Source organism: Megascapheus bottae, chromosome 6 (genome assembly GCF_031878675.1).
Source record: "Megascapheus bottae isolate mThoBot1 chromosome 6, mThoBot2.hap1, whole genome shotgun sequence".
NCBI lineage: Eukaryota > Metazoa > Chordata > Mammalia > Rodentia > Geomyidae > Megascapheus > Megascapheus bottae.
This window is the reverse complement of record NC_143514.1, coordinates 45,285,280-45,312,503: the sequence shown is the minus strand read 5'-3', so window position 1 is coordinate 45,312,503 and position 27,224 is coordinate 45,285,280. Positions and strand designations below refer to the sequence as shown.

General features: G+C 39.1%; 1 protein-coding gene across 2 annotated transcripts in view; it reads left to right on the top strand.

Annotated features, from left to right (window-relative positions):
• Positions 1-27,224, top strand: part of Fggy (FGGY carbohydrate kinase domain containing) — a 635,483-nt gene that overhangs the window by 260,806 nt on the left and 347,453 nt on the right. Inside the window, exon 1 of one of the 2 annotated variants that reach the window (XM_090333733.1) lies at positions 11,215-11,298. The exons of the other annotated variant lie outside the window; for it this stretch is intronic. The gene's annotated coding sequence lies outside the window, so the exon portion shown is untranslated. Of the gene's footprint in view, positions 1-11,214; positions 11,299-27,224 lie in introns of those variants that run through there. 2 annotated transcript variants of the gene reach the window in all.

Sequence of the window (27,224 nt, the reverse complement as noted above, 5' to 3'; positions counted from 1 at the left end):
TAATACAACAGGCAGTCTCTCTCTTGGGGTTCTTTTCTTGGAATTTGTTTTAAAGAAAGACAAAGCATTTTCTTTCATGTATTTCACTTTCTTCACATTGCTTCCAAAACCTTTTGTTCCATAAGTCTTCAATTAAATTTTGGTTTAAGTATGTTTAGCATTTCTGTCTTTGGAAGCTGAATTACTCATAGTTATGTGTTTTTCATTTCTAACACTTATCCTTTCTAGCTTTTATTTTTTATTTCTTCTTATAATGTAATAGAGGAACTGTAGTAAGTTATTCAAAACATGAAAGACAAGAGAAAGTCAAAATCTCATAGCCTACATTTAAGTTTTCTGTCTCATACCAAGCTGAAATCCATCCCACAATTCAAGTTCATTCCAGTCCATTCACACTCAAAGTCCTGCTGTTTGGCAAACACATCATGGCTGTTCACACTTCTATTTCAGACCCTTTATATACCACCTTTCTCACCTTCTCTCAGAAAATTCCTATTCTTATTTCAGAGTCACACCTAAATGTCACTTCACTGTGATTCTCTCCTTACACATGGCACCTTTGTCCCTGGCCTAGAGGTGTTCTGCCTACTTCTCCTCAGAAGTTTCTGGCGTATTAGAGACCACAAATAAGAACTTGTTTGAGAGAATGTAAATTAACATGTCATACCTCTTCCTCTTGCTGGCAAATCTTCTGTTGTGCTGTGGTTCTAGCTGTAAGGGTTAAAGAGATCAAATATTCAGACAGAAAGATTTCTTGGAGAAGGGGTTTCTATGGAGACTTAAGGAATAAGAAATATAGAAAAGCTATCCTTGGTTCTGACTCCGTAAGTCTGTGATCTTTTACTTGTTATTCATTATTGTTATTGTAATCGTGCATGTTTATGGAGAGCGTTGTGATAAACTGATATATGGCTAAAGCATGAAACAATCAAATCAATATAATTAGCATTTCCATCTCCTTAAATACTAAATTGTTCTTGACTAGCATGTAATTGTACATTTTGTGGGTAGAGTTTGATATTTGAACAGAAGTATACAATGACGACTGATTAAACCAGGGCAATTAACATTTCTATCTCCTTTCTATTACTGCATCCATATTCAGAGTAATCAACATCTACCTTTCTTATAGTTATTCATAAAATCTATACCTACTCATTGTAGACTAGTTCCTACCACTGGGCTATGGAGCACAGTGACTTATTACTTCTATCTATGTTTTAATACTTATTAGTCACTGTCTAGTCTCTATCCTCTTTCACTTGTCCTATTAATAATCACTATTATATGTTCAGGCTAACTTTGTTTTTTAGCTTCCACATATGAGATAAAGCATGTAATGTTTATTTTTCTGCTTGCTATTTCTCTAAGTGCCCTCCAGTTCCATGCAGTTTTCTGTAGTGTTATCTTTCTTTATCTGCACCCAGAAGACCCATCTCCGTCTTAGTAACAGATTCCCTGGAGTCCCATAAGGGAGATGATCATTCCCTCAGGAAAGAGTTTCATGGGAAACGTACAAACAAACACTTGGAGCTACAACTTTGGGTGGCCTGGGAAAAATTTCCAGAGGGGGAAATTTGTCAGAATTTGTTATGGTTGTTGTTATTCCTATCTGGCAAAATACATTCCCTCTGCTGATAATCCGTGGCTGGAAAGGAAGGGAAGCCAGTGAGTTTAACTTCCACTTAAGTGAGGTCACTTAGACAGTGAGTGCTATTGAACTCCCTGCTAAATGATGTACTCTACCAGTCACAATGAAACATAAACATGTATGCATGCTGGGGTGGTGTCACGGAGAGCAGGGTACATGGTACCACACATGGTTGGTGTGTTTGTTTTTGACCAATGTATTTGTCATTGGTCAATAGAAAGGAAAATAGCATTTACCTCATAGGATTGTTGTAAGATTAAATAAAATTAAATTCAGTCAGTACATCATAACGGTTTGGCAAAAGGTAGCAATTGTTATTTCAGTGACAGAAATCTGTTTTCTGAAGGAAAATAAATCCATGAGGGGCAGGAAAAGTTGCCTACTTACTGGGAGGGACAGCTGAGGAAGTATATTTAGGCAAAATAGAGTGTGCAGTATGTGGATCAGCATTTGTGAATAACTGAACCAAGAAAAGAGTAGAGCATCAAAATAAATAAATGGATCTGGACTTTTGAACACCTTTTCAGCACTGTGGGGTTAGCCATGAACCATTTCACAACATGGGGGATGGATACACAGACATACTTTAAAACCTGAATAACACTAGAGTGGTCCTTGGATTTTATATAAAACATGGTGTCTTTGGATACTGAGATTTGAAATGTGATCAAAATAAAGGTATACAAATATAGATAGAGGAAATGGAAATTTTATAAAAAGTAATTGTCTTTGCCTTTATTTTAAATGATCAAGTCCATTACTAATTAACTGGCACAGCCTTAAGTGTACATTAATGAACTCCTTAGGAGGAAGAAAGAGGAAACAATTGCAGATGTTTAATCTTTCCTCTTCCAAGTTGCACTGCCTTATCCACTGCCCTTTCTTGAATGTAGTACTGAATGAACCCCCTTTTGGCCTTGTCTTTAGATTACTGCTAATGGAATTGTCCCCTCATGTCCTCATTTTCCATTTCTCAACCTGTCTGAACTTCTGCCTCCAAAGGTTACCATTGCTATGAAGTAATGTAATTCATCATTGCTATCATGACAGATTTATTCTGAGTTCTGTCCCCACAGAGGTCTATAAGCCTGGTAAATCAGACATCTAGGATGGCCCACTGGAGCTTGGATATTATATTTATAGTATCTAAGCCCCAGAAGATTGCACAACTCATCCTCAAAACCCAACAACTTCAGACTTAATTTGAACTGAATGACACTGTGTTTCAAATAATTGTTCTAATCAAGGGATAACAATGCTTCGATGTGTAAGAATTAAGCATTGGTCTGGTCATAGATGTAAGCTTAGGTGAACTCAGTTCCAATTCATTGGCCTCACACTGAAGCATGAATGTTACCCTTACTCAACAATTCTGGCTTGGATAGAAATGTGTGCATTCATAGTGGAACCATCAATACAGTTTGGAAGGCTAGATAAAGGACATTCCTGTATTCATGGCAACAATCAGGAAGTGATCCTAGCATCATTTCTTACTAAAAGAAAAATAGCTACTACTGACAATCAATTGGATTTTCTCCATCAGCATAAAAATCTTTACCATGAGCCATTCTAAAAGATACATTTGGAGATTATTTTTGCGACCAGTATGCTCAAGTACATTTATGAAGGTTGTATCTTAGAAATCTGGTCCATTTGGAAGCTAGAAAACTTCCTTATATACAAAAGTCAAAAGGTATGCTGGGTATATTTGTTTTTTAAAAAACTGGTATTATAAAGGGTTACAAATACATAAACTAGACTGTGTTAGCCCTTCCCTCACACTCTCCCAGTTTTTCCCACCCATTCCCACTTTCAAGAATCCAGTGAGTATAACTGCTCCATTAGGTTGCTCTTTGTCCTTCTATTTATACATATATATTTTTTTATTATTTTTTTTTATTGCCAGTCCTGGGCTTGAGCTCAGGGCCTGAGCACTGTCCTTGGGTTTTTTCTCAAGACTAGAGCTCTACCACTTGAGCCTCAGCACCACTTTTGGCCTTTTCTTTTTTCTATGTATGTGGTAGTGCATGCTAGGCAAGCACTCTATCACTAAGCCAAACTCACGGCCACCCTCTATTTTTTTAAAATGAGATGCTTATAATTCTAGTAACATGGGAGCCAGAGGTAAGAGGATTGTAATTTGAGGCTAGTCAATGAAGAATGTTGGGGATACCTTAGTTCAAAAAGCAACCCAGTTGCTCAGACAGAGGTAGAGGCTGGAGCATGTTGTTCTAGCATAATCTGAGGGTAAAGAAAGTAAGCATGTCCTGATCTCAAGGACCACTTGTATTATCCTAGGTGTTAAGGAGGTAGAGATAGGAGGACTCAGTCCCAGGCCAACGCCAACAGTAGCACAAGACCCTATTTGAGAAAGAACTTAAAGAAAAAGGTTCATAGGTATCATTCAAACTCTAATATCACAAAAAAGTCATTATCTATCTCTCAGAAACCGATTTCTTTTCCTTACTGGGGCTTCACAAAACACATCGAAGACCCCTTTTTCCTAGAAATTTAATTAATTGCTCCACTAGTATTTGTTGAACTTTAACTATATCCTAGGCACTAGGCAAGACACTGTGTTACAGTATGATGAACTGGCTAGTTCTCCTTCCTCTCACACACTCAATGACAGCCACGATTCTTCTGGTCTGTAGGGCAATCATACCCAATCTCCTAAACTCTTCCATTTCTTCACATTCTAGGTGTTTTCTCCAGTGTGCCTGAGTTACACCAGGAACGAAGCAACAGGCTTCAAGGTGGAGTCTTTTCCCTGTGAGTCTCTGCTGTCCTCCCCTTCAACTTTCACATGGCTCCACAGCTTCTCTGTAAGGCAGGCAGGGAGGTAGTGCCAACACAACCTGGATGATCTGAACATCATGTCTGTTTTACTCTGTGTCAGCCTGAGAGACCACCACATTCCTACGCGGGGTTGCACACGAATTCTACCCATGGCCTTCCAGGTCAAAAAGGTCTAGTTTAAGTGTCAGCATACTGCTTACTAATTTAAGCGAACACAGGCTAGTAGGTACATATGTTCAATGTGGTCATGTGTGGGGGTGTGAGACATGAGTGGAAGGATACGGAGCTTGGCTTAGTGCTCTGCTAGTTACCAACATCTTGGAATTCTTAATACATTTTCAATATTGGGGCCTACATTTTTGTCTTCCCTTCTTCCCTTTTCCCTTCCCCCCATTCCTTCCTTCCTTTCTGTCCCAGTACTGGGGGTTGAACTTGGGGCCTTATGCTTACCAGGTAAGCATTCTAGCATTTCAGTTAGCCCTTAGCTTTTTCTGCTTTAATAATTTTTTTAAACAGGGTCTCATATTTTCCCAGGCTGGGATGACTATGGCTTGGACTATAACCCTCCTATTTATGCTTCTTGCATAGCTGAGATGCTAGACACACCACCACTCTTAGCTCTTCTTGGTTGAGATAGGAGTTTTGAGGTAGACTAGATGAATGAGGAGAGTGAGAATTTGAAAATAATATTGAAAGGCTCAGACTCAGAAATTAGAACCAGGAAAGAAGCTCAAAAGAAGCAAGCTTTCCTCCCATCAAACCTCCTTTTAAATATTAAGTTATAAGAACTGGGAAACACAAAGTGAGCATCTGGAGCTGCCTTCTCCTTTGAGATATTAAGAAACTGCAAAGCACCTCGAAGGATAAGAGAAAAAATTGAAGGCATGTAAAAGAAGTCCTAAAATTCACCTATTATCTGTGGGCTGGATGTACATCACATTCCCAAGTTTTAGAATAATACACAGCATCTGTGTTGGCTACCCCAGAGCACAATTTAATGCTTAGGGGCTTTGAGCAGAAGAACAAACCAGCCAAACAAGAGCATGAGACCTTGAGTTTGAGCTTCAGTACACACCACATACCACACACATATTCATAAAAGAGAATTTCTTTAAATGATGCTGCACTGTTACACTACTGCTTTTCGAAAATTTCTCTGAAATGTTGGGATAATTTTGCTGCTGGTAATATCTTATTTGACTTTGCTACAAGGTGTCACTGGGAATTTCTCAGACAACAGATGAGCACATATTTCCTCTAAAGGGTTATGGGTGGTTTGCTGATTTCAAACATCAGTGATGGTAGCTGTCCACTGATTTTGAGCAGGAATGATAACCAAGTATTAGCCTACAAGCAAGGAAACTCTCACATTATCTCAGCCTGGTATCTGGCATCATTGATTATATGGCATCCTGTGATTTTATTGATGTTAGATAATAAATAAAAAATGATATATAGCAGTGGGAAAAGTTATAGAGAATCTTATGCTCTCGGACCTTTCTTGCTTTGCCACAGCTAGAGTATGACTTTAGAAAAGTTCTAAATTCTGCAAGGCTTAATCTTTCTGAATGTTCTCACTTTGTAGATAAGAACACTGGAGGACAGAAGGAAGCCATGAGTCCGTTACCTGACTTTGGTTTGTCCCTGGTCCTATTGCTTCACTGATTCTTATGAGCAGAAGATTACTGCAGACAAATAGAAATCACTGGAAATCTACCATTCTGTCATCCCCACTTAAATTCTCCACAGAGTTCTGTAAACATTTGCGCTCTATTCTGGGCATCCAGAGACACGTCAGTCCCATGTTTGAGTATTCTCACTATCATGTTATTTCTGTACATTGTCATGTCTACATTGTGATTGGTTAAGGAGTGAAAAAAGGAATCTTCAAAAGAAGCAAAAGATTCTTTATCCTTGAGTTCAGAAACATTTGATAAGTAACAAATTTATCAGAAAATTGTTAAAAGTAGAGGTGTTCTTACAAATGTATGCATGTATGTGTCTCAGTCTGTTTATGTGTATATGTGTATGTATGATGTCTTATGTCTATGTGTTTGTATGTGTATATGTGAGTGTCTCTATATATGTGTGGTATATAAATAAGTATGTGACTGTATGTGTAAGTATGTATATGTAAGTGTGTGTATGTGTGTCAGTATAACCATATATCTATATTACCTATACTTGTGTCTGTGTCTAAGTCTCTGTGAGGTTTATTCTGGTTAATTTGTATTTGAATTCATTTAGGTGTGTGTGTGTGTGTGTGTGTGTGTGTGTGTGTGTGTGTGTGTGTGCTCTATTGCAATAGTTTAACTGCAGTATGAATATGTTCTAAAGGGTTTTTGTTGAGGAAGCTCCCTACCCAGCATAGTGGTCTGACAGGTTGTTTAGCCTTTAAGGTTTGGCCTAGTGGGAGACAGGTAGTCACAAGGGATACTATGCTCTAGAGGATTAATGCTTTCCTGGAGTGAGTTAGATTTCTTGAGAGCGGATTGTTACAAAGCAAGGTCATTCCATGCACTTACCCTCTTCTCCATGTAGCTAATTCCTCTTCTATTCTACTGCCATGTTGTGGTACTTTATAAAGTATTCAGACTTAGCTATTTGTCATGATAAAAAATCAATATACCTGAATGTATCTGGGCCTACATTACATGCATACAAATATGGATCTCTACCTCTGTTCCTTTGTGCCCATGTGTGGTTGTGGCTGTGTCTATGTAGTTACCTGTGTATGCATCTATGTGTGTATGGTTCATGTTAGGAAGGCCAAGCTACACTGTTCTAGTCTGTGCTTTGTGTGAATTAGAGAAAGTTGCCATCCCTGGTAGAGCCAGGCAGTTTCTTAGGTACAAGGCTACATTTCAGCTACATTAACTCCTTATCTGGTATCTTGGAGAACAACTTGGCAGGTGAGAAGGGGATTTTGGAAGACCTGGAAGTAAGTCCATGTCAGTGTCTTCTTTGCATTGCAGCCCTGGTCCTACACAGGCCAGTTGGAATCAGTCTACTCTTTGCGAATGTTATGAATCTAGAGTTTCATGGCTGAGGCCTGTCACCTCAAGTCTGCATGCTGTGTAGATGCTGATGGCATCTTTTTTGACTCAGCATCTGCAGCCTTGACTGTTGTGGCAGGATTCTCATCTCCCCTTTGAAAGCACAAGCTACAGTTCTGCCTTGTCATCATATCTTGGATTTCAACTTGCCTCTGTCATCGCTGCCTCATTTCAAGACATATGACATGACATAGGTTGGAGTTTCAGGGTTATATATGGTTGCCATGGTTTGTTTTTTTTTTTAACATAGTTAGTGGTTTTGAGTAAAACCACTCCTGAATGTTGAAAGGGTTGACATTGACCAAGATTCATTGTATTCATAGACTGCTTTGTTAAATGGCAACTCAGTGATACAACTACTTAAAGATAATAAAATAAAATAGAAATAAAATGACTCATGGCCAACTAGTTGTAGGATAACCATCTAGTGGTGGGATGGTGGTAGGAAAAATGTGGATAGTGTAGAACTGGTTCCAGAGGAGAACTTGGAACTGGTAATTGGAGAGTAGTTCAAACTTGAAGAAGAAAACTGGTGCTGGTAGTCCAAGCCTGCAGGATTATTAAGAGTTACTTTTACTCAGGGCCTTCAGAATGAGCTGCCCATCTCAGCTTCTCAGACAAAATCTCATCTTCAGCAGTGTGACTTGTAGTATCTTGTGGCAGATGACGATAGGCAAATTGCTCAACCAGTGTGAGCCTCTGTTCTACAGTAATCATCCCCACCAACTCGTGGGTGGTTGGAAGGAATGACTGAGATGCTGTATGTGAAGATCCAAAATGCAGTGCTTAGCAAATATTAGGGCAATCTCACCTCTCCTACGACATTGTCTTCTCTTCTTCTCACCAGCACCAAGGGACCCATAGTATTCAATCTGCTTTTAGCATGGTATCCATCTCTAGGTGGGTGCTTAGCAACTACTCACCACTAAGTAAATACTTGTTGAGTGGAGGGGTGAAAGAAGTCACAGGCAGATAGGCAGAAAGTAAGGGAAAAAATAGGTAAGTAAAAATTAAGCTGGAACTTTTTTTTTTAACGTTTGGAAATGAGCTGAGGAGTCCCCTTTAGAGATAGAAGTTGAACAAACTAATGATTCTGTAAATATAATGTGGCTAGGTAATGGCTGTGGTGGAGGTCTCGGTTAACTTTCTTCTCAGTGATTTTCCCTTTTTGATTATTAGTTGAGGTGCCACTGAACTAGGTCCGTAGTTTTCCTCATGATGTGATGATTTGGATTTGGGATACAGAGATTATGTATGCATTTTTGCCTGTGTCTGCAAGAGTATCAAATTTAAGGGAGACTATAAATTATGGAAGAAAGGAGAAAACAAATCTGAACATAATGGAAGAACCATTTGGCAGGTAAGGGATATCACCAGCATAATTATTTACTTTTAAGTGACTTCCTGCAGTTTTAGAAACCTGCTAGTTACTGACATTACAATGTAGAAAGCAGAGCCTTGCCCTCTAAAGGCTTCTAACCTAGGAAATAGAACTGGGCAGGAGACACAGCAGTATTGAACACTTACTATCTGTTCATCCCTGAAAGGATAAATATATGATCATCACAGCACTATTTCTTTTGTACCTTGAGAGTAGGCATTAAATAAATCTTTGTTAAATGAATGAGAACATTGTGTATGAATTTGTAAGTGAATAATGAATGCATGATACCTAGGTTTTTTTGCCATGACTTTGGGACTCTTTGGGGGAAAATTTCCTTTCTCTGGTGAGAAAGGGTGTTGATAAAAAGTGACTGCTTAAGAGAATGTGGTTAGAGATTCACAGGGCCCTTCTAAGTATGGACAGAGCCTTAGGTCTTCTCTCTGTCCTCTAGAAGTTCAAAGAAGTATTTCTGAGCAGAAAGGAAATTGCATAAATTTCTAGTTCATCTGGCCCTTGGGTTTCACAATCCAGTCTTTTCTGTCTTGCTTAATTCTAATATGCTGCTTCAGTGGTGTGACTGGCAGTGTTTAGTTTTTTAATGACGCTGCAGGATCCTTAGGCTGCCTGGCCATGACCCTGTGTAGTGTTTAGACTTTCCAAAACCAAGTCCTATAACTAAATGTAACATAGTAATCCTTTAGGTAGAGTTGGGAAGGAGGAAAGAGGATACACCAGATATCTGCTGTGTTCTGGTATGGGGTATGTATGGATGGATAATATCAACTGCTTTTCAAAGTATGATTACATATAGCTTTTCTTCAGTCATAGAAATCAGAGGTGTATGGACAATGTTTGCATGCATATATACATACACACACATATATGTATACATGTATGTATATGAGAGAAAAGGGAGTAAAGGATATATTATGTATAGTTTTTTTCTTTCTTATATACATATGTATGAGAAAGAATGGGAGAGAGAGAGAGAGAGAGAGAGAGAGAGAGAGAGAGTGAGAGAGAGAGAGAGAGAGAGAGAGAGAGAGAGAGAGAGAGAGAGAGAGAGAGGAGAGAGAGAGGAAAGAGAGGAGAGAGACCACTGGTAGTGATCCAGGACACTGATCTGCTCTTAGTGACTATCTTGAAACATTTAGTTCATTTTCTGCTGCTGGAATAGCACACCATAAACTGGATGACTTCAACAGAAACTGGCCATCTCATGGTGAAAGTGGAGTGTGCAAAAGGAGTTTGGGGAAAAGTTTTTTTTTTTTTTTGAGACAAACTCCTGAGATTTCAGCATTAATTCATTTAATCAGACAGAGCCCTCACAGTCTAATCACTTACTCATTAGGCTCTACTTTTAACACTCTTATACTCAATATCACATCCTCCCTGAACCCAGGTCCAAGTTAAGAGCATCTGCTTACTTTGGGGGTTAATCTATAGATAGCGGACCATCTTAACACATTTGTGACACACAAGAGTGCCTCAGTGAAATAATGTCAATTACTTCTCACACATCTAGTGTGTGCTGGGAAGGATGCATTCTTACCCGAGCCTCAGTTTCCTTTTTGGGAAGCTAAAGCTTTTGGACTCAAGACTGCTAAATCGGGAAATCTCAAGTATCTTCTTCCTGGTCTTGCAAGCGGAGGCCCCAGGTGTCCACGTGGAGAGGAGAGTCACTTACTTGTCCAATCGGAAATTACATAATAGCTAGTGGGGCCTGCGAACCGCAGCTCCAAGCACCTAACCTAGGAACCTAGTTAAAAAATAGATAGGCGTGCAGGAGGAATGTTTCCTGTTTTCTTAGAAAAAGCTATAAGCGTTCTGGACTCTCTGAGTGGATAACTAAGCTTAGGAAGCTAACTGGAAAAGTTAGGGATGTGAGGATTATGAGGTAGGTGTGTCTGTTCCTCCCCAGACAGTCACATTCCCATCCGTCCTGCCGTGGGTTAGCCGCGGGGTTAGAAAAGTAAAATCCTGCGAGGCATTAAGAACAAGGCCTGGCACAAAGTAAAGTGTTCGGGGATTGTCGGGTGGCGGGGAGTGGGGGGGGGGGCACGCCCAGCCCCTGCTGACAAGGCCACGCCCCCACCGCTGGAGTTGAAAACCCTGGGAAGGCGGGGGAGGAGCCTGGAAGTGGGCGGTCCACGTCCCACTGGGACGTGCTGATGAGAAGAGCCATTCGGCTCTGGGATGGAAGGGGTGGGGCCGACAAGCGCGGGCCAATCGTGGATCCGGTTTAAAGGACCAATCGGGAGGCGCCTTACAGCGGCCTCGGCCTCCGGGGGCGTGGCCTGCGCGGGGCGGGACTGCAGGCTGCGCGGGACCGCCCCGCAGGGAGCAGGAGTGCTTGGCGCTGTGGCTTGCAGGCCCCGCTAGCTAGAATGTAATTTCCGATTGGACAAGTAAGTGACTCTCCTCTCAGTCGCACGTGGGCACCCGGGGCCTCAGCTTACAAGGCCAGAAGAAGGTTCCCTCACCTGGCAGTTCGTGGGCCTGTGCTCGCCTTCTACCTCTCAAATCCCACTCCAGACAGGCCTTGGTTCTCTAGACTGAGTCTCTTAATGTGGTCTCCTAGGCCAGGCGTCTGTCTTCAGGGGAAGGGCTGGCATTTCCTGCAGACCCAAGGCTGGCCTGGAGAGGTCTGGAAGCAGAGTCCTTCCTTCCCGACTACTGGCCAGTTTACTCTTCCAAGCCCATACTCAATTTGGGGGCATTGACCCAGACACTTCTAAAGACTTTTCATTCAAATCTGGCTACCTAAGGCATTTTTTTAAAAGACCAATACTATTTGTCACTGGAGACCCTCCAGCAGCTTGTGGTAATGTGTGAGGTGCAGATTGGTGTAGATGGGATCATACTGTTTTGGTTCAGGTCTCCTGACCAGGAAAGGCCTAGGAAACGTTTCCATTTTTATTAATCCCTTTCTACTCCTTCCTCCTCCCCCGTTTAAGAGTCAACAGGTTGCACTGTGGTGAATTTTCCTAACCTTTGGATCTTTTCCACTAAAATCACGTAGTATATCTTAACAATAATTTCATCCGTCAGTGAAAGCCCAAGCTATGAAAGAATGTGTTTCAGATGTGAGTTCTGAAGGCTCCATGTGATTGTGTTTTTTGAATTGCCAATCAGAAAGAAAGAAGGGTGATCTCTGAGTTCGTGGCTGCATTTCAATGATAGAATCTTGCTTTGTTTTTGTTTACTTTTCTCCTTTTTCCTGTCTATGGTGCACCAAGTCTATGTCCTGATTTTTTTTTTTCTTCCTGTTTTGGCTGAGTCTCCCAGCCAGATGACTGCTGCTCTGTCTTCTGGGAGTCTTGTGCTAATGAGGGCCTCATGCTTGGCCCCTGACCTGATGGCTACTGGCCTGGCTCTAGCAGGGGCCAGCTGAGGGGGACCACATAGTGGGAGGCCCAGATGCCTGTTCTTCAGGATGATTTGAGGGATTTAACAGAGAGGCCTAGAAGAGCCTGGAGACTGATTATGAGAGGAAGGAAGTCTCCCTGGCTAGATCTGGAAGTCAAAACTTGTGTATGGGGACATGGGAATAACATAGAGAATAGAACATTGAGAGTCTAGACAAAGTTGAGAAATGTACTAGGAAAACTGGCCTTCTTCTAGGCTGTTAATTTCTGTTGTGGGCCTTGTGTTTTTCTGGAGTAAGGTTCCCTTTCCCTAACACTTAACTTAGTTCAAATCACAGTCAATTGCTATCTGTTGTTTTTTTTTCTTTTAAATAATTTAAGGTAATGTGTCCTGCCCTTAAACCCTCAGGTGAAAGGTTTTAAATTCCTCCCCTCCCCAAGGAATTTATTGTACTAGACTGTACTACAGAGGGCACTTAACTTCCCACCTGTCTGCCTTTTTGTAATAAGGGGACCTAGAGTCAACGTCAGTGATATGAAAGAGGTGCACACACTCTGCGTGTGCTATGCCCTTAGGAAGTAAAGATGGTAAGAATCTTTATCTCTGCTATCAAGCATTCATTCAGTAATGCAATATACTTTTTCTGTAAGGCTGGGTAGGAAAGGGTGAGGAGGGGCATCTTCAGATAAGAGACTGAGGAAGGTGAAAGTGCCACATTTGAAGGTCTAGTGAATCCTCATGAGGGAGTTCAAAATTAACCTATAAGGCAGTCACAGATGCACAGGGTATTTATGTTAGAAAGTTGGCTGCATGGTGAAGAAGAGACTATTGGTAGTCATGCAAGTGAGATAATGGTTAGACAATGAGAATGGGTAGGGACGGATTGCTAATTGAAGTCGGGATAAAGAAGCAATCAAGATACCATGGAGAAGAGAGGATATTTTCAACTGGGTGCTTTGTAGCAGCTTTGTTGAGGAATATGCTTAACTGTGCATTTAAAGTCTACCTTGAGAAGTTTTGTTAAAGCACAGGGTCACTTGGAATCACCATCATGATCTAGATAAAGAACTATCAAATAAACACCCTGGGCATTTTCTTCTTATTAACTTTGGATAGGTCCTTTTGTGTTCTTCTTTTAAGTTCTTTATTTTGTAATGGTCAAATATTTTCTCCCATTTTGATGCATTCTTGGTGGTACCTTTCTATAATTATATAACTGAAACTAACAATGGATTGGGAGCATGACCCTAGTAGAACTGTACTTGCTTAGCAAGTGTGGATCTCCAAATTCAGATTTCTCCCCCCTCCCCCAAGAAAAAGCAGAGTTCTGCATTCTATGAGTTTTAATTTAAATATTTGTAATTTTTGGAAAGGCAGTTTTTTAATGAGTTTTTTTTTAGTGGATCATGCTTTTGGTACTGTATATAAGAAATTGTTGCCTAATTTGTCTCAAGTGCTTTTCTTCTATTTGCCAAAGAAGTTTTATTGTTTTTAGTTTAATCTTAAATGCATAATTATCTTTAGATAAATTGCATTTGGTCAGATCACATTATCCTTTTAATGTATTATTGAATTTGCTGCAATTTAATGGATTTTAGCAGCTTTATGGTGGATATTGACTTATAGTTTTCTTTCATTGCATTTTCTAGGTTCTATTCGCTAGGTAATTCTGGCTTCATATTATGAACTGGAGAGTATATTATCCTCTTTGATTTTCTGTAGGAGTTAAAGTAAAATTGGTATTATTTTTTTCCTTAAATGTTTAGTAGAATTTACCAGTGAAGCCATCTGGGCCTGGAGTTGTTTTCATTGTTGGGAGTAGAGTGTTAACTACCAAGTCATTTGATTTGATGGATATAAGATTTGTGGTAGTAAGACTTTCTGTTGTGACACAAACATCAGTGAAAAACAACTTGAGACAAGACAGATTTATCTTGGCTTATGGTTTCAGAGGTTCATAGTGACAGGCAGGCCGGGGGTGGGGGGAGACGGAAGGAAGGAGAAAAAGAGCAATAGAGAAACCGAGGGGTAGAGAGAAGGGGAGAAACAAAGGAGAGAAAGGGAGAAGAGAAAAGAGGAAGAGAGGGAGAAGAAGAGAGAGAAAGGAGAGGAAAAGAAAGAAAAAATGAAAGTGAGAGAAGGGAGAATGCCTGTACTAGTGAGCTCTTGCCTTTCCCTTCTTTCATTCCACCTTTGGGATGCTGCTGTTCTTTTAAGTATTCATTTTTCATTTTTCCCCCTTGGTTAATCTCTGGAAATGCCCTAACTGGCACACAAAGATGTGTGCTTTTTTTTTTTTTTTTTTTTTACACGAATCTGTTAAGGTACTTCTCAAACCATTCAAGGTGAAAATAGATTGACCCATCATTGGACGGTTCAGGTTATTTGTTTTGTCTCCTGGCCCAGCTATAGTGAAATGCAACTAATAAAAATGATACTTTCAAATTGTACACACCAGGAGTTTATGTATGTATTCATTCTGAAATATTTACTGCCATCAAAGGACTTCACATGGCCTTCATCGCACAATTATTCATTTTCTTTTGTGATGAAAACGCTTTAGCTCTACTCTCTTAGCAAATTTCAAATTCACCATGAATTATGATTACTTTTATTGCCAGTCTTGAACATGGGTGTCAAAAATTATTCATCTTGTAATTGAAACTTAGTATTCTTTGCCTGATATCTTGTACCTCCTACAGTCAGTTCCTTGTAACCACAGCCATGTTCTGTCTCAATGAGATGGACATTTTAGGTTTTATATAGAAGGACTAACAGGCATGTCTGTTGTCCCTGAGTATGGGAGATTAGTTCTAGTCACTGCAGATACCCAAACTTACCCTGTTCAAGTCTCTTACATAAAGTGGTATAGTATTTGCTCCTATCCCATGCATATCTTTCTGTGTATTTTCACACCTTGACTTATATTAGTTACACTGGGGAAAGATTTTCATTGTTATATCTTCACATTCCTAATTATCCATTCCTTTTTTCTTTTCTTTTCATTTCTTTTTCTTTTTCTTTTTCTTTTCTTTTTTTTTTTTTTTTTTGCTAGCCCTGGGCCTTGAACTCAGCACTGTCCTTGGACTTTCACAAGGCTAAAGCTCTACCATTTGCGTCACAGCACTACTTCCAGCTTTTTTTACCCTATGTATGTGGTACCGAGGAATTGAACCCTGGTGCATGCTAGGCAAGCACTCTACCACTAGGCCAAACTCCCGGCCCTAATTATCTCATCCTTCTATTATCCTTCCTGTCCCCTGTTTCCTCTATGCTTTAAATCATATCTATATTACTTATAATACCTGTACAATGTAAAGCATAGGTAAATGGTTATCATATTCTATTCTTCAGGAAATAACAAAAGACTATTCAGTATAGGTGCATATTTCCTCCTAATATTTTCGCTTTGTGACTGGCTGAATCACGGATGTGGAGGGCTGTGTTTGATATTCTGTCTTTGGCCTCCTTTATTAGCAAAATGTCCTCTAGGTTTATCCATGTTGTTGAGCATGGTTGATAATTCATTTTGAAACCTAAGTAGTAGTCTATTTTTATGTAGGTACCACATTTCCCCCTGTTCATCCACCTGTGTATATTAGGTTTTTTTTTTTTTTTTTTTTTTGGCTATTGTGAATGATACTACAGTAACCATGAGCATTTAGATACCTCAACAAGCTTGTGATTATGTTTGTTTTGGCTATATAGCCAGAAGTAAGATTGCTAGATCATATGATAGTTATATTTGTTTGGTTTCTTTTTCAGAAAACTTCATAGTGGTTTCCTTAAATGCTGTATGGATTATCTTCTCTCCAGCAGTGTATATAGGTTCCTATTTTCTCCACACCAATGCTGATTGTTCTTTGACACTTATAATAACCCTGAGGTAGTATCTCATTGAAAAATTGCATTTCTCTGTTGACTAGTTGTGGTAAGCACCTCTCCTTTTTCCAGTTGGGTATTTATTATGTCATCTTGGGTAAAAGTTTGTCCAGTTGTTCAGCATTGATTACAGGGCTATATGACTATCTATTTGGCCCTTATTAATTTGAGGTACATTCCTTCTATTTCTCATTTGTTGATGTTTTTATCATGAAAATAAGGGAATTTTGCCTTATGCATTTGCTGAATATACTGAGATGTTAATGTGATATCACATTTACTGGTTTCCATATGGTGTACCATTCTTACAATACAAGGTGGTTACACATTTGATCGTCTTTTGTTACCTTACATTATTAATAATGCCAAGAAATTTAATTATGATAATTCCATAGATGCACACAGTATATTTTGAACAGTTTCACCCCCTCTATTAGGATGAACTCATGTGTATGTATTTCCTTGTTTCCCCCTCCCCTCCACCCCGGGGGTTTGAACTCAGGGACTTGCACTTTCCAGACAAGCCTTTGGCCAGTTTTTTTTTTAATATGTAGGCATTTATTGCTATAAATTTCTCTCATAAACTGCTTTTATTACCTACTGTAAGGTTTTCAATGTTGTTTCCATTTGAATATGAAGGTGTTTCTTGATTTCCCTCATTTCCCTTATATGTGTAATTTCAACATATTTGTGGACTTTACCTGATAATGATTTCAGTTTTCTTAAATTTGTTAATACTTGTTTTGTGTATTAAGATATGAACAAATTTAGAGAACGTCTTGTGTGCCTGTGGGGAGAGTGTTCAAAATACAGCTCTGTTAGGTTCCTTTCATCTAACTGTACTTCAAATTCAAGTAATTCCTTATTTTTCTGTACATTTCTTCACATCTGTTCATATTTGCTTAAATATCTAGGTGCTCTACTGTTTGGTATATTTATAGTTGGAACTGCTATATCCTCTTGAATTCACTTCTTTATCATTATGAAATACCCCCCTGTCTCTTATTACTGTTTTGACTTAAAGTCTGTTTTGTCATGATTAAGCATAGCTACTCCTACTCATTTTTACCCCCATCTTTATGAAATGTCTTTTTTTTCTCTTTTTACTTTCAACACATATCTTTCATAAAGGTAAAATAAATCTCTTACAGGGTATATGTAGTTGAGTCTTTTTCTTAATCCATTCATTTATTGTGTATCTTTTTGACTTGAAAATGTGTTCTCTTTACATTTAATTATCCATAGGTAGAGACTTTATATTGTTCCTTTCCTCCTTTTTTTCTGTCTTCCTTCTGTTTTTCTCTTGCTCCTTATTTGTCTCCCTCCATTTTCTCTTCCCTTCTCCTTTTTCCCCTCCCTTCTTTCTGCCTTCCCACCTTCCTTCATTTTCTTCTTCATTGCTTCCTTTCTTTACTAATATTGGTGTTTGAAGTCAGGGCTTTGTACTCTTTTAGTTTTCTTGCTCTTGGCTGATACTCTACCACTTGAACTTTATATCCAGCGAGGCATTTTGCTGAGTAGAGATGGAATGTAGATTTTTCTGTCCAGAATGGCTTTGAACTATGATCCTCTAATCTCAGACTTCTGAGTAACTAAGATTATAATAAGTTATTAGTTACTGGTACCTTCTTCTAGTGGTTTCTTTTTCACAACATTTAATTAGGCTAATAAAAAAGCTCTGATAATCCAGAAAACCTCTGATGTGGTAACTGGGGATGTTTAGACTGTTTTACTTAATACAATTGTTGATTTCAGATCATTACCTTGGTATTGTTCTTCCGTTTTTTCCATCTGTATTTTATTCCCTATTCCTCTTATTCAACCTGTTCTCTTTTTGGAATTACTTTAGAGTTTAAAGCACTCATATTTAACTTAAAAGAGTCAATGATCCTGTATGACTATGTATATAACATATGTATCAGAGTACATTTCTCATTCTTTTCTCTTAGCTTTTGTGTATCTGATATTCTCCTTCTACACATGTTTAAATTTTAAATTCATGGATATTAAATTAGCTTAAATCAGTCAATTATTATTTTAAGAAATTTAAGAAAAATATTTTAAAAAAAATGTTAGATTTACTTATATAATTACTCCTAGGCTTGTTAACCTGTCCAGATTTCTTTACAATGTCATTTTTCTCCTTGCCTCCTGTAGCGTAGTTCTGCTGATGGTGATTTTTTCCCCTCTTTTTGTATGATGTCTGAAAAAATTTTTATTTTACCTTTACTTTTGAGCAATTTTTTCTCCATGAGGTAAAGAATTTAGATGGAAAGCTTCTTTTTTTTTTAATACTTCAAGCACCATGTTCTATTGTCTTCTTGCTTGCAATATTTCGATGAGAAAGTTGTCATTCTTACCTTTTTTTCCTTGTATGTAATGTCTGTTTTCCCTTAACCTGCCTGTACTTCTTTTTTTTTAATGGCTTTGAGAAAGCTTATTATGATGTTTCTTGGTTGTGTTTGCTTATTATGTTTTGTGCTTCAGATTCATTGAGATTTTAAAACAATGTTTCATAATTCCCTTCAAATTTAGATGATTTTGGCTATTCTTCCAATATTTCTTTTGGCTCTTTTTTTTTTTTTGTCCTTTGCTTCTGTGACTTCCATTTGCAACTGTTAGGCCTTCTGATGTTGTTCCAAAGCTCACAGTGCTCTATTCCCATATTAAAATATTTTTTTTCTCTATTATATTTTCATACTTCCTATTACCTATTATATTACTTTAAGGGTCATTACATTTTTTTAATGCCATTCCTTATTTTAGAATTTCAAGTTTTGAAGCTTGAGATTTATGTATCTGAACTTGTACTGTGTGTGTGTACTGTGTGTGTGTGTGTGTGTGTGTTTGTGGATATGGATGTGAGGTCTTCTCTGTGTGTGTGTCTGTGAGTGCAAATGTGATGTCGTCTGTCCGTGTGGCTTGGATTCATTTGGATCTTGCTATGTGTGTATTGTCCAAGTTGACCTCAAAGTAAGTCTAGATCTTCCTCCCTCCACTCAGTATGATGGTACTATAGGTGTGCACTACCATACCCATTTCAACTATGAACTTTTGGGTTCAGAAATATAGTATGGTAGCTGTTTTTTCCTCTCTTCCAGTTCTATCAGGTTTGTCATTGTTTTTTCCTCTCTTCCAGTTCTATCAGGTTTGTCATTTCTCATTTTGGATGGTTTTTCTCTTGCTGCTTTGCATGCTAAGCACTTTTTGAGAGCAGACGTTGTGCATTTTTACCTTGTTGGTTTATTATTATTTCTTCTTCCTTTCTTTGTATTTTTGTATATATGCCTGAGATTTGTACTATGGCCTACATATATTATTTGTAAACAACTTAATCTTTTTGTGTTTTTCTTTTTGCTTTTTTAGGTGCCCTTGAAAAGTATTAATCTTGGGTTCATTCTCGTCACTATTGAGGTGAGTCCTCTGTGCTCTCATGAGGTGTAAGGTTTGCTACCATGCTGATAGGAAAAGGGCTGTTCCTAGCTTTCTTTGAAGCACACTGACTGTGCTTCTGCCTCAGTTTCCACATATGTTATAATGATTATTTATCACCTGAAATTACTGAAGAGTTCTCTGGAAATCTTGCTTCTCTTACACTCTGCCCCAAGATTCTAGCCATTCTCTTCTCCATATTGTTAGGTCTGCCTGAGAGAAATGACTTCTTCCCTTGGCTTTCTCCCCCTGCACCCTGGAAATCCACACCCAGCACCTGTAACCCTGGCCACTGGCATGCCTGGGGGCAGTGGGAGGTGTCCCAGTCTGAGGTATTTCCCCATCCTCTGAGATCCCATCCACTTCTGCTGTGGCCACACCTCTTCCCCATACAATCTCTTTCTTCCCACCTTAAGTGCTCTTGCTTCTCCTGCCTCCATCTTGGGAGGCAGGAGGTCTGTTCTTTACTCACACAATAAACCCTCTTCTCCTGAACTGTGTGGAGTTTCCTTTCTGCAGACCTTACACATACCTTTCCTGCTCTGACTCCCTCCTGAAGGAAAACTGCTTGGCTTGGCCTATGTTCCTTTACTGTGGCATGATCTGAATATGTAAGCCTTCTGGTAGAACAATTGTTGTATTTACCTCAGGGTTGTTTTTTTTTTTTTTTTAATTTTTTTCCTGCAATCATCATAGCCTGATATCGGATACCTGAGGCACATTTATTTCCACACTGTGTTCTCTGTTTCTTAAATCATTGATGAGGAAAGACAGTTTTGGTTGTTACTCTACTTTGGCTGGAAGTAGAGGCTTTCATTAGTAATTTTTAAAGAAAATATACAAAGGAACTGTTTGAGGGAATGAGGATGTTATCTACATACCAATAATAACAGGCATCTTTTTTTTTAATAAAAGTCATATCAGGCCTGTAAGATAAGTATAAGGAAGCATAAGGTATTTTCAAATTAAAATAATTTTCAGCAGAGGAACTCTTCAGAAGGCAAGGGTAACATGAATTATCTGGGACAAGTAACAGTAGGACTGTTATATCCCTAGACCTAACAGGACAAGGGAAAGAATGGTTAGCAGATTCTACAAAGAGAAATCATGCAGAGAAGGCTGTTTTGTTAACTTTGGATCAAGAGATGTAGCTAGGTTCAGGCAACTCCTCAGGTTGGGGACCGATTTTATTCTCTTCCTTTTTTGGAGCCTTGGACAAGGGCTCTCGAGTCTAAAGCCCACAGAGAAGGTTAGGGAGCTTTAGAGATTCATATCTATACCCTAGAACACAACATAGTAAAGATAGAGAACATGTTTACAATGGAGGAGTAGGGAAACCTGAGCATTACTGGAACATGGAATCAGTGACAGTTGCTAGACTGTTTGCTATCGTGTCATAGAGGAAAGTGGAGACACTGAGATAGGGGCAGAAAACACACACACACACACACACACACACACACACACACACACACACACACACACACACACACACACACACACAGTGTGAGGAGCATTAGGTTTGATGTTCCAAGGGAAATTGTATTTCCTACCCTGACCCGGCATGTTTTCTGCTGGGGATGCATGTAGTCATTTTAAGCATTTGAAATTATTAGGGAGTTCTGATTAACATAAATGACCCTGGGTGCAGAGTTCACACGGAAGGTACATAAAGATGATGATGATGTGGTCTGGCTTCATGGAGCACTGGGAGGAAGAAGCAGAAATCATTTAGGAGAGGATAATCATTTTGCCTGTCCTTGGTCATCTGGATTTGGAACCAAATCAGTTGCAGAAAATGTAGTGAGCTAAGTCACTTGGGTTCTGCTAACTGGCTCTGGGAGACAGATTAAAAAAGGAATCAATTGCTGATTCAAGAATGATTGAGCTGAGACCATGTCTAGTTTACCACATTCTGTGATTATAGAATTATGTGGCAGCTTTGAATAAGATTTATAACAGGAGCTGGTACTGTTGGCTCACATGTGTAATCGTAGCTTCTGAGATCTGAGGATCATAGTTTGAAGCCAGCCAGAGCATGAAAGGCTATGAGACTCTTATCTCCACTTCATCACCAGGAAACCAGAAGTGGTGCCGTGGCCTTGAGTGGAAAAGCTCAGGGACAGCACCCAAGTCCCATGTCAAGCCCCACTATCAGACCAAAAAAAAAAAAGATTTACAGTAGGGTTACTATTGGGATGTCTTGTGCCTTGGTGATGACTCTCTGGCTCATTGGCTTTTCACTGGCCTTCATTTCCTATGTATGAGTGCTGCAGGCAGGCAGTAACTCTGCAAGGCCATCTGAGATGTCTCTAGGACCAATGCCTGGCACATAATAGATACTCAGAATAAGCGTATTGGCTTGAGATGAACGTTGGCTCACAAGGTGAGGATGTTTAAGAAAAAATTGAACCCATGTGAATGTAAAATGAAACACTACTTTATAGTGACCTTTTGAGGAAAGATCCCTGTCAGTGACAGTTGGAGAAGACACTCAGGCTTCCTTGCTCTTTGTCCTCCAAGAGCACATTTTTATTGGTATTAGGGTTCAGTGTGGGGGGAGAGTGGCCAGGACATTGATTCATTCCATTAGATGTTTCTGTCCAAGGGCCTTTGGTGAGATAGAGAGAAAGAGAAGGCCTACTATGCAGTAGCCATGTATCCTAGGTCAGCTTGACTGATGAGCATTCTAGTTAAATTTATTAAGTATTTCACTCATTCTCTGATTCGTTTTATTTTAGAGAAAAAAAAAGAACCTATCACAGGGAGCGGTTATAGGGACTGAAAAATGCATAACATGGAGCAAAGAAGCTTCAGGTTACAAGCATCATCTTAATACAGCTCAAGGTATACAGTCTGCCTGAGAAGTTTAAAGGCTGTTTGAATGATTCTGTGGAGGAAAAGTAGATAAGAGGGCAAAACTCAGCTGAGCTCTAAACAGGGAAGAATTTCTTGTAGTAGTAGTTGTTCATTTTGTAAAGTCAGAAGCATAGACCAATGGAATTAACTGTTCTCCAACCTTCCAATCCATTTCTTTTCCTTAAGTGTCATTCCAGTAATAGAGTTTTGTGTATTTTTTCCAGAAGTCTTACTAGTTAGATCTTTATTTGGTAAAGTAGCTCTCAAATATTTTTGTATAATTCAATGGCTCCCAAACTTTACATCTTTCAGGATTATCTAAAGAGCTTTTGAAAGCACCATTTGCTGAGCAGGAGAGCCAGACTGAACCCTAAGAATTTGCATTTCTACCCCATTTCCTGGATGCCTTATTTTCTCCATTCTTCTGAGACTACACCTGGGGTTAGGGTGTTTCTGGGAGGCTTTATCCTTTTGAAAAACTCATAGAAACAGGTGCCATCTAAAAACTTTGTATTATTTTAGTTAATTATGAATGATTCCCATGCTTCCTTGATGCCTTGTTCTTTGTAAGGGCAGCTGGTTATTAACTTGGAAAGTCTGCTTCTAATAGCTATCTAATTTGTTTTTATAGTTTCTGTAGTTGTATTCCTACATTTATAAAAGATGCTGTAGCAGGTATTTTTGGATCACCTTTATGGTGATCCATGCACCAGTTCTTAGTAGATAACCTGTTACATTGAAAGTATATTAAAAATATTGTTAGAGCCATGTACCATTGGCGTGGGCCTGTAATCCTAGTTACTAAGGAGGCTGAGATACAAGGATCATGGTTTGAAGGCAACCCCAGCAGACTCTTATTCCAAAGAACTAAGAAAAGGCTAGAAGTGGCATTGTGCCTCATATGGTGGAGTGCTAGCCTTGAGTACAAAAGAGACTCGGGGATAGCACCCAGTCCCAGTTCAAACCCCAGAACTGGCAAACAAAATAAAAGGAAAAAAGTACGAATACAAAAAAATATTGTTAGGTATTGTTAAATTATTCTCAAAATGATTCATGAGTTACTTGCTTATATGCAATGCTTGTTTATACTCTTATATAAAGTAGATATTATTATCTCACAACTTCAACTTTTATATGTATTTACTCTGTTTCTCTTTCTACGATAATTTTGACAGTGACATATTTGTGGGATGGCAGACTGTCCCCAGTATTTGGTCCCCAGTTAACTCATTCCTTAGGCCTTTCACATTGAGCCTTGGTGATACCTGGGTATGTTTTACAAACAGGTAAATACAAGAGTTGTCTCAAGAATTTGGCTAGTCTCTACATTTGCACTGTTTTGTATATTGTTGAGAATGCATTTGTAGCTTTGTCACCTGATGCAGCTGAGGTTTAGTGAAGTTACCCTTTAAAGTTAGGAACTTTTCACGTAGGCATCTTTACTTCTATCTCAGAATAAGAATTTCTGGACCAGTCATGATTAAGAAAACTTGGTGGAGCTTTATTAAGTAAACAAATAGGCAAGCAGGCATACAGACAAGAGGAGACAAGTATACAGAAGGGCAGGGGCACACTCTAACAGAGTGTGGATGCTCTCATAGGGATATAGAGACACAGACACAGACACAGACACACACACACACACACACACACACACACACACACACACACACACACACACACACACACACACACACACACCTACCTCCTTGGGCTGTTGGGGTATTTATAAGGTAAAGGCAAAGGGTCTGGCTTCAAGGTTATGTAAAGATAAGTAGTTTATCTTTGCTCTAATCACACTTGATGTTACTTTTTGTATTTCTAGGTAAGAATGCATTCTGCTATAAAAACATATCCTTATCCTTGAGATAAGGAGATGCCCTGGTATATGCATTTTGGAGGAAGCAATTTTCTCAGGAAAGCATACATCCTGTCAGACAAATATTAATCCTTGGGCTGAGGAAAACACCCCTCAGGATGTAATGCATTCTCTTGTCTTTCTTTGAAAAAAAAAAAAAAGAGGGCACTTCTATGTTTCTAAATACCATTTTTGTGAGTTGCCTTTGCCAGGCCTCAGTTTCCTTGAGTTATCCTGCTTCATTTCCCCTAAACAGCTTTGGTCTCTTAATCTTAAGGGAAGTAGATATAGGACTATCTCCTGTATATGCTCTAAGCTGACCACTCCCTATTTTCCCTTCATCCATCCTGCTTCAGCTTTACCTGGGCCTACATCTGACAACATTCATTAAGGTTAGTAGGATCTTCTGTTGACTTAATTTGAGTGGCTTTCTCGGAAAAGCTGTGGATCTCAGCCAAAATGACATTTGTATTACATTAAAAGTCCAATTAGCTCTGTAGAAAATTACTTTATAGTTAGTTATCTTAGCAAATCAACCACGGTGAAGGAGAAACTTAGATATATATTGAAATTATTCAGAACTCATGCTCTAGACAGAGGAGTACATGTGAAAAGAAGTCACTAAGTGTATATATAATTTCCCCTGTTGTGGATATAACTTTGTAATGGCTTATCAGTGCCTAAAATAAAGCAGCTTTGCATTTAGAATTGAAATGATTGCCTCTTTGTGCTTGGTCTTAGGTTTTTCTGCTTCTAGATTCTAGCACAGTGATCATGAAACCCAAACTTGTACCTTTAGTGACTTTAGGTATCAGTTGTGTTTGGAAAAGGTAAACTGGCCATTTGGGGTGAGATGATGCATAGGACTCCCTTTCCTTCTTCCTTCCTCCATCAGGGAGGGAGATTGCCCTGTAAAGAAGCATGGTACATCCATCACAAAGCCATCCAGAAGGCTTGTTTGCAGTGCTTCTAGAACTCTCTAGAAGAAGAGAGATCTTACACTTTATTTTCTGTGCCAGTATACAAATGGATCTTTTTGTTCCCACTTACCTCCCTCACCCCTCACATCTGGGACTCTACATTTGAGTCATACCTTTACCTCTGCATTTTGCTGGTTAATTGGAGAGTGTTGGGGATGTCTACCCTGGCTGGCTTTGAACCTTGACTCTTAGATCTCAGCCTCTTGAGTCACTAGGATTCTATATGTAAGCCACTGGTGTCCAGCAACAATTTTCTTTCAAAAATTGTTAATTATTCCCCACCCAGTAGTCCCTATATTTCCACATCCTTACTGTATTGTGCTTGTCTGTAGATAAACAAATGGGGTTTATTGTACCATAAGGTACAGTATTAATCAGAGCCCATTCCAGGTATGCCTAGGCTGAGTAGCATGATTAGTATAAAAATCTTAGTCCTTGCAGGGCATGGTGGCTCTCACTTGTAATCCTGGCTACCCAGGAGGCTGAGATCTGAGGATCAGGGTTCAAAGCCAGCTCAAGTACAAAAGGACTGGAGGCTCTTATCTCCAATTAACCTCTAGAAAATGGGAAGTGGGGCTTTGCTCAAGTGTAGGTTTGTAGCCTTGAGCTGAAGTGCTCAGGGACAACATCCAGGCCCAGGGGCAGGGCAGTAGCCTTAAGCTGAAAAGCTCAGAGACAGTGCCCAGGCATGACCCACACAAGAAAAAAAAAAATCTTAGTCCTTAAATGAAGGGAACTCTAGGATATAGAAACAAGAGCTTTATCTTGTGTGATTGTTGTTCTTAATGTATTATGTTATTTCTCTTCTCTTTTGTTGCTCTTATGGTTAATCTCATATGGTTACTGTATCTTACTTCCTTGTCTGGTATATTGTATATACGTATGTATATTTATTTATTTCAAATAGGAAAGGGAAGGGGGAAAACAAGATGATTGTGGGGGGAAGGAAATGGGGACAAAAACATGAGTAGGGGTATCAATGTGTGAGAAGTAATGTACCTACTATCTGGCAAATGTAACTGTAACCCCTGTATACATTATCCCAACAATAAAAAATAAAAAAAGATGACATGAGCAAAAGATAGGAAAGCCATGTTTGAATTTAAATAATCTGATGTATGAATATAATTTCTAATACCGATTTACTGCTAAGAGAAAAATTTACATGAGAAAAATTTACATTAATAAATGTATTACATTAACTAAAACACATTTTTTTCAGAATAAGAGACAAATTGCAATATACTGGGAGTATCTAATCCAATTTTTAAACTAAAATACCTAAATTAAAAAAAAACACCTTAATCTTCTCAAGTATGGTAGCAAGAGTATATCTCTGGCTAAGACAATCCTGGATTTGAATATGACCACTTCCCTCTAAGGATTTTGTGACCATCAGCAGAATATTTTTTTAAGCAATTCAATGCATAAATAGGAGAAATCATGCACAGTGGTTGTGTTTATAAATGTAGTTCTTTTTTCCTCCCATTACTCCATCCCTCCCTTTCTTTTTATCTTTCTTTTCCTTCCCCCTCATCTCCCCCTACCTCTGCCCTTCCTGCCCTTCCTAGGGTTTAAACTCAGGTCCTCACATTTGCTAGACAAATCTTCTATATCCCATCTTCTTTTGACTTCAGCTATTTTTCAGATAGGTTCTCTTGCTTTTTGCCTGGGGGCAGCTTTTAGGCTTCCTGTGTAGGTGAAATCACAGGCATGAATGACTAATGCTGTGTATATAGGTTGAGATGGGGGTCTCACTAACTTTTTGCCTGGGCTAGCCTTGAATTGTGATCTAGAGTAGTTGGGATTACAGACGTGAGCTACAATGCTCAGCCCCGCAACCTCTAGGATGAGAATGCTAGTTCCATTCTTAGAGACCCTGACCTCATGACTGAATTCCCATGCAAAGGCTCTACATTTTTTTAATACCATCAACAAATGAATTTGGGGGAGA